We start from the raw sequence: 14,216 nt of genomic DNA, 5'->3' as shown, positions 1-14,216 counted from the left end.
AGTGGCTTGGAGGAGCAGAATGGGTGGCAGGTTCCACAGTGATTCCCGGACACAGTGAGAGAGAAACACCACAGAGGGAACCACAGGGGTTCCCAATGCTGTGGGTGACGTCCCAGACAGTCCTGACCACCTCCTCCATGGTGCAAGGGTCCTGAGCGAGACTCTGGCTGGACACAGTTCAGGGGCAACCCCTTTTCCACACAGCCCTGCAGCTTTGGCCTTCCCGTTTCGCGCCAGCCTAAGATAAGCCAGCTAGTCTTTGTGTTGGGAGCCGGGCCATGCAGGCAGATGAGAGCTCCCACTCATTCTGATCCACCAGGGAAGAGTGCAGAGGCTGAGTACAGAAGGCCTGGGGGAAATCAGTCTTCAGGGTTCAAATCTGGGAGACTAAATACCCAGAAATGATGCCCCACAAGCTTCTAGGCTGGTAACTAGAGACACGTGTGCCTGGGGCCAAAATTCCTGCACCTGAGCAGCATATTCAGCAATAAGGACAGTCAAGAGCCAGAGACACTGCCCAGGGTAACAAACCTGGGCTGGAGGCAGAAATGCTGCTGTCCAGCTCTGGTCAGTCTAACTCCTGATACCACAGGCAGACGAGCATAAATGCCACACTTCTTTTAGAACCCTAGTGTCCCTGCTGGGAACTGCTCCCATTGTTTAGCCTTCAGCAGAACCAGCTGTGAGCTGGCTGTTCTTGGATCCCATCCTAGCTGGTTTAGTAACTGGTTTCCCACCAAAGGGCTCATTAAAGGTCAGCCTGTCCTCGAAGGTATCCTGTGGCACCTCCATTGGAGATGGGCCTTCTAATGTTGCATTGCTTGAAAGTTTCTCAAGCTGGCATCACCAAGTGAGGTCCTAGAAACTCATTCTTAAGTCCACACACTTTGGCTTAGGAAAGTTGCTAAGACCCTCGGCACCTCAGCATCTTCCATTGCAAAGGGTCTGCAATTCACTCCCTTTCTTTAATTTCACAAGTATTTTTAGGGTACCTGCCACACGTGGGGCCCTATACTAGATGCCTCGGGGAAGACAGATGAATACCTTAACCCATGGAGGTTGCAGTCTGCATTGAGACACTCAATGACCCCACACAGCCTACGGAGCCTGGTCCAGCAAGCGTCCCTGGGGACGTGGAGAGTAGGAGTGAGGGGTAGGGGGCCACTCAGCCCTTTCACAAGGGGCTTACAGCCCAGTGGGGGAACCAAGAGGCCAACACAATTCCAAGTGCTCTGTGAACTGATCAAAGAATGTTCCAGAACAAGTGTATCAGGAAGGAAAGTGGGAATAGCACTTGTTTTATGTCATTCTCACTCATAGCTCACTCTCCAGCAGAACTGGGTGGGCTGGGAGTGTTTCTTCTGGGAGTGTCAAGGGTCAGGGCCAGCTTTGTGGGGAGCTGCTGCTTGAACAGTCTCTGAGTAACAAACAGAGGTTTACCAGTAGGTAAAGGGTGAAAGAGCAGCCCAGGCCGAGGAAACAACACGAGCAAATCTCCGAAAAACATCTTATGATGTGAGATAAGAAGTGCCTTGAAAGAATTATAAACTTTGCTCTGGGAGTTCAAAGAATTCCAGAGAAATTCCCAGATTTAAAAAATTAAGATGCAGTGATGTTCGCCTCTTGATACAAGAATGGGTGACTGAGTCAGGGGCTGGCCTAATTCTCCTCCCTGCCTCTGTAGGGAATTTCTTGGAGACAGCTCATGCTAAAAGCCCTTAGTAATGCTCTTCTCTGAAGACACACCAATTCCCCATTGTATAATTAGGATACAGCCCAACCTTCCGAGAATGTTCTTCTCTAAAGGGTATAAACTGCAGCAGCCCAGGGACTAGGGCTCCTTAATTGACACATTTTATCCACATTTGAATCTCATTTTCCATTTTGTAAGGGCCTGTATCATTTTTTTTAGCTGGATGAGCTTGTTTAAAAAGCCATTTTAGGGGCTTCCCTGGTGGCGCAGTGGTTGAGAGTCCGCCTGCCGATGCAGGGGACACGGGTTCGTGCCCTGGTCCGGGAAGATCCCACATGCTGCGGAGCGGCTAGGCGCGTGAGCCATGGCCGCTGAGCCTGTGCGTCCGGAGCCTGTACTCCGCAACGGGAGTAGGCCACAACAGTGAGAGGCCCGCGTACCGCAAAAAAAAAAAACACAGGTTCATGCCCCAGTCCAGGAAGATCCCACATGCTGCGGAGCGGCCAGGCCCGTGAGCCATGGCCGCTGAGCCTGTGCGTCCGGAGCCTGTACTCCGCAACGGGAGTAGGCCACAACAGTGAGAGGCCCGCGTACCGCAAAAAAAAAAAGCTATTTTATGCATGTATACAGATAAAATGGCAAAAAGTGCTGCATTTGATAAGAAAGTGACTTCATTCTATAAAGTATTCTGTAATGAGTTAGGATCATGTGACTTTTCATTCTTCCAGACCTGGGCTGCTCTACAACCAATGCAACGATCTCCAACCTGCTCCCTGCCCCACCTGACTCAAATCTAGAAGGGTCTCTCTGGGCTGAGACTCTGCAAGGCATACTGTCAGAGTGAACGTGTCCAGCCTGCCCAGCCAGACCACCCTCCCCGGGAATGGCGTAAGGGCCATGGGGACAGAAATGACTGAGGTTAAGCTCAGGAAAGGACGGGAGCTTCGCCAATAAACACCAAATGGGGCTGAGGGAACAGGTTACTGCAGTGTCATCTGACCCTGAGTTTCGGGAATTCTCTTTGGGAAGAAAATATTATCCACAGAAAGCAGTATCTATGACTTTGGAAATGCATTAAAACTCTCTGGTGTCAGGGAGAGCTGTGGTGACTCAGGCTGACACTGGTGGTGCAGTGGGGAGGGCGGCGGGGTGGAGAACTGTAATAGAGGCGGGTGGAGGGGTCAAAATTGACTCTGGGGAGAGCCTGTATGGCCCCCAAGGGACTCCCTTGTTCCAGCTCCCCAGGGTAGAGAGGGGCACGCCTGACCTGCTGGCTCCAGAAAACTGGTTCCTCTGGGAATGAACACATATCAGTGGCCTTCCAGACCCAGGGGGAATTTTTTTTTTCCAGAGGCTTGGTTCATAAGCCAAGTGACCCCAAACTGTGTACAGCCAAACACCCTTGCAGGCCTGAGGGGTAATCACTTCTGGGGAAGCTGCTGAGGCCATGGGTCCAGACTTCCCCAGGGGCCCTTTATGCTCCTCAGCACTGAAGCTGGTGGTCAGGGGGCTCCCCTGTCACTGGCACCCAGCCCAGCTTGGTTGTGCTACAGACCTCCATGTGTGGGGTCAAACTTCAGCTGGTACCTGTACCTCCGGGGTTAAAGGAGGACTTTGGGACTCAGACTCAATGACTGGGCTCCTGCTTGGTGCTAAAAATCCAGCCTCAGCTGGAAGTAAGAGGAAAGGGAACAGCTATATCTTGTGCCAAGAACAAGCACTATGTGCAGAGCACTGTGCCTTTATCTTCATCTTCTCATTTAATCCTCCCAACCACCCTATGAAGTAGGTAAGATTGATGCCCAGAGAGGGGAAGTGACTTATTCAAAATCACACAGCATGAATATATTGTACAGCACAGGGAAATATAACCTATTTTGTAATAATTTAAATGGAGTATAATCTACACAAATACTGAATCACTATGTCGTACACCTGTAACTAATACAATACGGTAAATCAACTGTACTTCAATTTTTAAAAATCACACAGAATAAGAAGATACTCTAACTTCTGTTTTAGGGAATACAGCTGCTGAAAACAACTCAAAATACTAGATGAAACATGAAAAATCCTTTTTGAAAGCATTGAAGAACTGGCAAGAGAGAAAGGAATAAGGTCAAAATCAAAGGAGAGGCAAGAACAGTGAAAAGTAAGGAGCGCCAAAGTCATTTTGGATCTGTGGGTGTTTTCAGATACAGGTATATGTGAATCTCAGTTTGAATGGCCTTGAGGGGCAATGTGGACAAATGTCAAAACTCAGGGCTTGGGACTTCCCTGGTAGCACAGTGGTTAAGATTCTGTGCTCCTAATGCAGGGGGCCGCATTCGATCCCTGGTCAGGGAACTAGATCCCACATGCATGCCGCAACTAAGAGTTCGCACACCACAACTAAGGAGCCCGCCTGCCGCAACTGAGACCCGGCACAACCAAATAAATAAATAAATATTAAAAAACGAAAACAAAAAACAAAACTCAGGGCCTGTCACAAGTGGGGAATCTACCAGGAGACCCTCTTAGATTAAGCTGGCACCCTAGAAAGCCTCACCTCCAGGGGAATGCAAAAGAAGTGGGGAGGGTATGTCCCGGTGAAGTCATAACCACAAGCTAGCCTTCATACAAACTACCTGGCCAAATTCATATCACTGAGTGGTTCAAAAAGCCTCAAGTCATGAATTTAGTTCAAAGCATTCCTGGATTGCTATTTTCCTGAGGCATCTGGCAGAAGGTAAATCCTCCCTGGGGGAAGGCATCTTCGTCCCAGGCTTCAGCAAATACCCCCAATAAAATTTCAAGTAAATTTTGAGCAGTACACAAGCCAAAAATAACCAAGCACACAAGGATACAATGAACAAGAACCAGCAGAGACAACAGACAGCAGACACAGATGTACAACAACTTCAGATAGTGGAATTATTGAGTATAATAAACCAATCACACTTACCAATCATGCTTACTATGCTTAATGAAACCAATCATGCTTACTATGCTTAATGAAACAAAAGACAAGCTTGAAAATATATGCAGGAATTAGAAAACTATAGAGTGACCTAACCAATTTGAGAAAGAAGCAAAGGGAACTTCCAGAAATGAAAAATAATGTACCTGAAATTTTAAAATGCAGTGGAAAAAAATAGATATATGTATGTATAACTGAATCACTTTGCTGTACACCTGAAACTAATACAACATTGTTAATCAACTATACTTCAATAAAAAATAATAATAGGGCTTCCCTGGTGGCGCAGTGGTTGAGAATCTGCCTGCTAATGCAGGGGACACGGGTTCGAGCCCTGGTCTGGGAGGATCCCACATGCCGTGGAGCAACTAGGCCTGTGAGCCACAACTACTGAGCCTGCGCATTTGGAGCCTGTGCTCCACAACAAGAGTGTCCGCGATAGTGAGAGGCCGGCACACCGCGATGAAGAGTGGCCGCCGCTTGCCACAACTAGAGAAAGCCCTCACACAGAAACAAAGACCCAACACAGCAAAAATAAATAAATTAATTAATAAACTCCTACCCCCAACATCTAAAAAATAACAATAATAATAATAAAATGCAGTGGAAGATTAGACTTAACTAAAGAGACAACTTGTGAACTGGCAGGTGGATTAAAAATAAGCAACAGAAAACAGCACAGAGAGACCAAAGGATAGAAAATACGGAATAAAGCTTAAGAGACATGGAAAAGAGTGGCCTATCATTAGTAGGAGTTCTGGGAGGAGAGAAGAAAGAAAATGGAGAGAGGCAATACTTGAAGAGATACTGGCTGAGAATTTACCAGAACTGATAAGAGACACCATTCACAGATGTTAATTATCCCAAGGAATTCCAAGCAGGATTGAAAAAAGAAGAGGAAAAGAAAAAAACACACCCTTAAACACATACAGTAAATTGCAGAACATACACAAAAGAAAGAGAGAGAGAACCAAAGAAAAATTCAGTGTGCTTAGATTACAGCTGATTTATCAATGGCAACAATAGAAGCTGGGAGTGGAAGGGACCTGACAAGCCAGAATTCTTTATCCAGTGAAAATATCTTCCATGAATGAGCACAAAACAAACACATTTTCAGACAAGCAAAACCTGACAGAACGTATAACAAAGGAACTCTCATTAAAGGATATTGTAAAGGATGTATGTTAGTCTGAAAAAGGCTACAAATGAACTTATCTACAAAACAGAAATAGTTACAGATGTAGAAAATAAATTTATGGGTACTAGGGGATAAGAGGGGGAGGGATAAATTGAAAGATTGGGATTGACATATACACACTACTACATATAAAATAGAAAACTAATAAGGACCTACTGTATAGCACAGGGAACTCTACTCAGTACTCTGTAATGGCCTATATGGGAAAAGAATGTAAAAAAGAGAGGATATATGTATATGTATAACTGATTCACTTTACTGTACACCTGAAACTAACACAACATTGTAAATCAACTATACCCCAATAAAAGTTTAAAGAAAAAAAAAAAGGATGTATGTTAGGCAGAAAAAAAATCATCCCAGATGGAAAATCGAAGATGCTAGAAGGTATGAAGAGCCCAAAAGAGTGGTAAATATGTGGGTAAAGCTGAACAAACATTGGCTGTATAATATAACAGGAATTATAAGGTCCTGTGAGGTCACAATAAAACCAGATAGAATTAAAGTACATCACAATAATGTAACAGTCAGGAGGCGGTAGACAGAGTTAAGATGTTTTAAGATTTTACATTTTGCAAAGAGGAAGGTAAAGTGAGGGACTAGGGCTTCCCTGGTGGCGCAGTGGTTGAGAGTCCGCCTGCCGATAGAGGCCACAACAGTGAGAGGCCCGCGTACAGCAAAAAAAAAAAAGAAAAAAAAAAGTGAGGGACTAACTTTAGATATTGATAAGTATGCATGTGGTAATTCTAAGAAATCTAAAAGGAAAAAGAAAAAGAAACACGGTGTATAACTTTCAATTAATAGAGGGAAAAAAAGACAATAATAAAAAATAATCAATCCAAAAGAGACATAAACACAAAAATGATGAGAAAAATAGAAAGTACAAAATAGGATATGGATTCAAGATCACAGAGTGTGTGTGTGTGTGTGTGTGTGTGTGTGTGTGTGTGTGTGTGATATGAAGCTGGGCCTCATTACTGGCTCCACGCAGCTTTGGAAAGTCATCCTCCATACCCAGAGTACCCCCACTGTCTTCTGACACAGCCCCCAGCATTACTCGTCTACTGCATGTGTCTGAGCACTTAGCAGGCTTCACATCCTGCCCCTTCCAATGACCGCCCCCGCCATCAATGTTGGGCTCCCTAAGGCAAGAGACTCAGCACATGGCATTAACAATGATCATCTGTTGAGTGCTTAGTGTATGACTGTATGTAGGCACATACTGTGCACACCACAGACATATCCTCATTTACTCCTCACAGCTGCTCTACAAACTGGTTTTGACATCAACCCAGTTTTACGGATGAGAAAACTGAGGCTTTCAGAAATGAGCTAACTTGCCCAAGGATACCCAACTATGACGCCAAGGTTACCCAACCTAGGTCTGTTTATCTAATCCAGAGGTCATGTGCTTAAAACATTAAGCTGGCTTTCAAGGATTTTGTTTTTTTTTGGTGTGGTAAAATACATATAACATAAAATATACCATCTGACCGTTTTTTTTTTAGGGTGGTTTTATTTCTTTCTTATTTATCTAACACCTTTATTGGAATATAATTGCTTTACAGTGGTGTGTTAGTTTCTGCTGTACAACAAAGTGAATCAGCTATATGTATACATATATCCCCATATCCCCTCCCTCTTGCATCTCCCTCCCACCTTCCCTATCCCAACCCTCTAGGTGGTCACAAAGCACCAAGCTGATCTCCCTGTGCTATGCAGCCGCTTCCCACTAGCTATCTATTTTACATTTGGTAGTATATATATGTCAATGCTCCTCTCTCACTTCATCCCAGCTTACCTTTCCCCCTCACTGTGTCCTCGAGTCCATTCTCTACATCCGCGCCTTTATTCCTATCCTGCCCCTAGGTTCATCAGAACGATTTTTTTTTTTTAGATTCCATATATATGCCTATTGTAAACAGTGCTGCAATGAACATTGGGGTACATGTCTCTTCTTGAATTATGGTTTTTTCAGGGTATATGCCCAGTAGTGGGATTGCTGGATCATATGGTAGTTCTATTTTAAGTTTTTTAAGGAACCTCCATACTGTTCTCCATAGTGGCTGTATCAATTTACATTCCCACCAACAGAGCAAGAGGGTGACCGGTGTGAGGTGATACCTCACTGTGGTTTTGATTTGCATTTCTCTAATGATTAGTGATGTTGAGCATCCTTTCATGTGTTTGTTGGCAACCTGTATATCTTCTTTGGAGAAGCGTATCTGACCATTTTTATGTGTTCAATACCGTGGTATTAAGTACAGTCACATTGTTGTGCAACCATCACCACCATCCATCTCTAAAACACTTCATCTTACAAAGCTGAAACTCTGTACTGTTAAACAACAACTCCCCTTCCCCCTCCTCCCAAGTCCCTGGCAACCACTATTCTATCTTCTGTCTCTTGGCTTTCAAGGATACGTACCGACTGGTCCCAAGCTCCCGTCTCAGCCTACACTCAGGCAACTCAGTCCTATCCTCTGTGCATGCCCTGCATGATCCTAACTCCTTGCCTTCGCTCACGCAGATCCCTCCTCCTGCAATTTCCTTCTCCAAGCCCTAATCTTCTGGAATTCTCATCCTAAATGTCTCCTCTCCAGCAAACAGCTCCTGCCTTTAGTGACTGTCAGGGACTTGCATATACTCAAGTGTGTAAACTTAGTACTGCTGGGCAGCAAGTTTACTAAGAGCCAGGACCATGTCTTGTTCGTCCTTTAGACCCCAAAGTACCCTCTGCAGGGCCTGGTGTGCATGTTTTCTGAATTCTTTAAAACCATTTCAAGCAGACAGGTAGAAGCTGCACACGAGCAAAATCATTCCCCAGCAGCAGAGCTTGAGTTCTCCTGGAGCTTGGCACGCAGAGCATTCCTGCCCTCCCCGTGTGTAAAAACAATGGAGACATTTCTGTTGGCAGGGATACTCCTGGTGGTGTAAGGGCTGGTTCTGAGCTCAGGACCTCTCTTCCGTGGCCCCTCATTTCTCTCACCTTCAGAGATGAACTCCAGCTCTTATTAACCCCAAGCCTCCAGCCCTGAGAGCAGTCTGCATCTCTGTGTCACCATAGCCTGTTTCCTTTCCAGAGTTCATAGGAAAACTATAGACTACAGCTGGCAAACCTCCCACCTTCCTTCTAAGACTCAGACCCAGGCAAATCAAATCAAAGCAATCCACATCAATTCAGTGCTACATGGATGAGGCCAGGTGATGAGGAGATACAATGGAATGAGGAAGGATCAGACCTGTCCGTGCCCAGGAGGAGCTTACAATTTATGTGGGGAGGTAAGACACATGGGAAAGCTAAGCAGAGGAAAATGAGATGAGGCCTAATTACCAGTTTCAGGCCATAGGGGAAGAGGTTCTACAAGACTGAGCCTCAGAGACAGGCATAGCACACGTGAGGGTAGCCAGGCCTGAGGGTGCCAGGGCAGCAACAGGCCCATCCAGCAGAGAGAATCTGGGACCCAAGCTGATTCTCAGGCGACCGAGTGCAGGGGTATGCCTGCATGCAAACCTGAGGGACAGGAAGAAGGGTGTAGACCAGGTAAAGGGTGTGGGTGTCCCTGAGGTGACCAGCCTAGCTAGGTGGACAAAGGGCTGATGAAAAGGTTGGGGAAAAGAGTCTGAGGTTGGAAATGGGCCAGGCTGAGAAACTTGGGTCTTGATGGGGACTGTGAGGCATCGTGGAGGGCCTGATGTGTGCGGCACTGAAGAAGGTACACCAGCCAGCCCTCACCTTCTTTCTCCCACAGACTCAGTGCTGTGAGCTGACCCCTGAACCCTGCAGGAGAGCTCCCTTTCCAGACCCAAAAAAAGTAGAAGAAAAAAATAAAGCCTAGATCCACTTGGAAAAGGGTAAACCAGCCTCTCCCAAACCTTTCTTGATTTGCACCCAAGACCTTAAATACACCCTTTTAAACCCTTCACTCATTGCTGTTGCTTTTCTTTGAAACCAAAAAAGAATGTGTGGCCGCAGTTTGTCTTGTTGGCAGGAAAATTCCACATGCCACTTGCAGCATTTACAGGGTGGGAACTGCTGGCCTGGGAGTAGGAAGTCTGAGTGTGTTTTTTTTCTGGACCCAGGAGTTAAGGCACATTGTGATGAGCCAGTAGGGTAACCTTGGTCAGGTCACTGAATCTTATGAAACTTCAGTTTGCTCACTTCTGATATGAAGATAACAATACCTGCTCCCACTCAGGAAGGCTGCCTACCTTCCAAGCACATGGATTTCTGCAAGTGCCAACAAGGATGTCGGGCCAGATGAGATTCCAGTTGATTTTTAGAACTCTAAGAGTCCAGTTATCTCTCCCAGTGGGGAGTTCCAGACCCTCTGGCTGTCACTATAAGAGATAAATATCTGGGAAGGCAAACTGTCACAAGCATTTACTGTCCATCAAGAGTGGAATGGCTTCAAAGGGATGCTGTTCTGGTCTTCGCGTCCATGATCACTGCCAGATGGGGGTGCTCCAGGGCATCCAGAGCAGGGGGAAGGGGGATGGTGTCTCTGTCCCCACCAAGTGCTTGAATGTGAGCAGGAGATCAGAGGCTGAATAGCTTAGGAAACATCAGAGACAGGATGGTAGCTTCATGAAGAGGTGGAAATGGAGGTGTGGTGGAGAGAGGACAGAATACTAACCCAGGGCACCAGGAATTTAGGAAGAAAATGGCTGAACCTAGACCCTTACCTCACACCATATACAAAAATTTAAATGGATCATTGACTTAAATGTAAGAACTAACACTGTAAAATGACTAGAAAAAAATACAGGAGAAATCATTTGTGGACTTGGATTTGGCAAAGATTTCCTAAATAGTACACAAAAAGCACAAGCTCTAAAAATCAATATATTGAACTAAAAATCTTCATCAAGATTTAAAACTTTTGTCCTTCAAAATACACTGCTACAAACATGAAAAGATAAGCTGCAGACTACGAGAAAGTATCTGCAAACTATATATCCACCAAAAGGCATAATTTTTGGTGGGTATATATATATATATATATATATATATATAATTATTATTAAATAAGCAAGTATAAACTTTAGTCTCCTTCTTAATGTTTCAGCATAGTTGTTACCTGGTTCCATTTTACCACAGAAACTGTCAATAAATTCCCAGGAGGAATATAATATATTTGAATATATATTTGAAATATAAACCTTTTGGTGGATATATAGTTTGTAAATATTTATATATAATATATAATCTAAAATATTTTATAATAAATATTATATATTATTTTAATGTATAATATATAACATATAAGTTATACTATAGTAAAATTATTTTATACATTATATTACTATAAACAACCCAGCTTTTAAAATGGGCAAAGAATTTGAAGAGACACTTCACCAAAGAAAATATATGGATGGCAAGTAAACACATGAAAACATGGTCAACATCATTAGTTATTAGGGAAATCAAATTAAGACCACAGTAAGATACCATGACACATCCACTAGAATGGCTAAAACTTAAAAGGACGACCATACTAAGTGTTGATAAGGATATGGAGAAACTATAACTCTCATAAACTGCTGATGGGAATAACTTAACCATTTTGGAAAAGAGTTTGGCAGGTTTTTTTTTTAAAGTTAAACATATGAGCCAGCCATTCCATGCCCACGAATCATAAAAGCATATGTTTACACAAATACTTGTACGTGAACATTCATAGAAGCTATATTTCTAGTAGCCCCAAGCTAGAAACAACTCAAATGTCCATCAACAGATTAATGGATAAACAAACTGTGGCATATTCATATGATGGAGTGCTACTCAGCAACAAAAAGGAACAAACTATTCATATATGCAGCAACATAGATAAACCCTAAAACAATAATGTTGAGTAAAAGAAGGGAGACAAAAAAGTGAACACACGTTTTGATTCCACATATATCCAATTCTAGAAAAAGTAAACTGATCTAATAGTGACTGACAGCAGATCAGTGGTTGGCTAAGTAGGGCAGGAAGGGCAGGAAGGAGGGGTTTCAAAGGGGCACAAGGAAATGAGTGATGAATATGTTCCTTGTCTTGACTGTGGTGATGGCTTCACAGGCGTAGACATATGTCAAACTCATCAAACTGTATACTTTAAACATGTGCAGCTTACTGTACATCAATTATACTTCAATAAAGCTGTTCAAAAGAAGGAGGAGGAGGGAATGTGGCAGCCCTTGGCCCAGTGGTGGAGACCAGTCCTCCTCTGCTCTCCTGGTTGGGTGCAGATGTGAGTGTGGGGTTTATCTACAGAATCATGTCTCCTCTGCCATCTAGGTATTCTTTATCTACACAGCTGTGTCTCCCCCAGTTGTTCCAGGTTTCTCAAAGGCAGGGCGGTGCCTTCGTGTCCAGCCTCTCCTGTTGAGGAAGAGGAAGATGACAGTGACGGAGCAGGCTCCATGGGGAGTGGCAGAAGGGCTGGTCTGTCACTGGGACCAGTGTGATCACATGAGGATCCTGGAGGAGTCCACCCAACCAAGCAGAGCATGTAGACTGCTGTCATTCCTGCCTTGTTTGTGGGATGTGTAGCGACTCACTCGGGAATACTCCTAACACTGCTGCAGAACTGGATGAGGCAGAGGTGAGATGCTGAGCCACGCCTGGCTCCTGAAGGACCTGAATCACTGGGGCTTACCTTCAGGTCAGGGCTATCAAACAAAATGGTTATTACATAACCTACAATGAGCTGTGAAATAATTCTGGAGCCAGGAAGCCAATGCTATGTGCAAAGTGCTCCTCCAGCAATTGGCTGAACCCAGATTCTAATCTTTACCACACTGACCTGACTGAAATCCCTATGGTCTGCTGGACAGACTGTCGTTCTGGCTGAGGCACCCAGAGGTTGATGACCTTGCTAAGCCAAATTCTTAGCTCTCTCCCTTCTAGAAGCCAGGCCAGCAATTTTTCATGTCAGCAGGCCTTGACTTTCTGAGGGCCAAACACTCAACTCTACATGAAGGAGTTAATTTCTATTGCATTCAAGCACCAAAAGGGCCTGCAGTGGCAATGGTTCCCATACATTTGTGTAAACCAAAGTATGAACTAGGCTGAGAATGTAATTTTCCACCTTGTTGTCAGTCCTGCCAACAACTATGATCCTCCCTCACCTCTTGTGGATTTTCCTTGATAGCATTAGCCTCACTAAAGGAAAGCTTGATTCAAAAAGCCAACCACAGGGCTTCCCTGGTGGCGCAGTGGTTGAGAATCCGCCTGCCGATGCAGGGGACACGGGTTCGTGCCCCGGTCCGGTAAGATCCCATATGCCGCGGAGCGGCTAGGCCCGTGAGCCTGCGCGTCCGGAGCCTGTGCTCCACAACGGGAGAGGCCACAGCAGTGAGAGGCCCGCATACCGCAAAAAAACAAAACAAAACAAAACAAAACAAAAAAAAGCCAACCACAAAATGGACACATGTGTTGGGGTTATTTCTTACATGACCAAAGGAAAAACTGTGTCCTCTACTCACAATACTTCTGACACCAAATGTGTGGGGTTTACCCTCACATTAAGCAATTCTGACACTAACTACTTAGAATTAGTACAGATCCCAAAGGTAAAGGGCTCAGTCCCACAAGATTGCCCCCCCTTCAGACACCAGTCACAAGTAGTGGGTCCCCAGGTTACCCACACTACTGATTTGGCTACAAATAGGGATTCCCATGATCCCCTCTTCAGGTTCCATAATTTGCTACACGGCTCATGAACTCAGGGAAACACTACACTTACTACTACTGGTTTATTATAAAGGCTACAACTCAGGAACAGCCAAATAGAAGAGATCCAAAAAAACAAAGTATGTGGAAGGTGCACGGAGCTTCCATGCCCTCTCTGGGTACAACACCCTCCCAGCTCCTCAATGTGTTCACCAACCTGGAAGCTGTCTGAATCCTTTCATTTAGGGTTTTTATGGAGGCTCCTTACACAGGCATGACTGATTAAATCACTGGTCATTGGTGGTTAACTCAATGCCCAACCCCTCTTTCCTCCCCAGAGGTTGGAGGGAGGGGTGGGTCTAAAAGTTCCAATCCTCAAAAAAAAAAAAAAAATCAAAAAAATAAAAGTTCCAATCCTCTAATCCCATGGTTGGTTCCTCTGGCAACCAGGGCCCACCCTCCAAGAGTCATCTCATTAGCATAAACTCAGGTTTGGTTGCAGAGGCTTATATGAATAACCGAAAATGTTCCTCTCACCCCCATCACTCAGGAAGCTACAAGGGTTTTAGAAGCTCTGTGCCTGGAACCAGGGACAAAGACCAAATATATAGTTCTTGTATTTGATGACAAAGGAACTCATCACTTGATGGGACAGTGTCCTGCATGTTCCTTTAAATCACACACACTTTCACGGGCATCCACAGAA

Source organism: Physeter macrocephalus, chromosome 17 (assembly GCF_002837175.3).
Source record: "Physeter macrocephalus isolate SW-GA chromosome 17, ASM283717v5, whole genome shotgun sequence".
In the NCBI taxonomy this organism is placed as follows: Eukaryota; Metazoa; Chordata; class Mammalia; order Artiodactyla; family Physeteridae; genus Physeter; species Physeter macrocephalus.
The sequence above is the reverse complement of the archived record's forward strand: the minus strand, read 5'-3'. Positions refer to the sequence as shown.